Raw genomic sequence first — 354 nt, 5'->3', positions numbered from 1 at the left:
TAAATACAGCAAATTCTAATATTGCCTGTATTTTTTTTTTTTTTTTTTAGTATCTTCAGGTAAACCCTGTGCCATTTGAACAAATTTGTTTATCTGAGGCTAAGTTCAAAGTATTGCTACCAGGGTTCCAGTTCATACATGCATAGGTTTATTCCAAATAAAACGTGTTTAGAACTAAAGTTCTCCCATGTAAACTATCATATAATTCACAATAAAATATTTTTTAAAAAATGAGATATCATCTCACACCAGCAATAACAGCAAAGATCAAAAAAGCTGAGGACAGTAAATGCTGGCGAGGATGTGGAGAGACTGGGACACTCCTGCATTGCTGGTGGGACTGCAAAATGGTCC

The sequence above is a fragment of the Chrysochloris asiatica genome, unplaced genomic scaffold (genome assembly GCF_000296735.1).
Source record: "Chrysochloris asiatica unplaced genomic scaffold, ChrAsi1.0 scaffold00062, whole genome shotgun sequence".
Classification (NCBI taxonomy): Eukaryota; Metazoa; Chordata; class Mammalia; order Afrosoricida; family Chrysochloridae; genus Chrysochloris; species Chrysochloris asiatica.
This window is presented reverse-complemented; position numbering follows the sequence as displayed.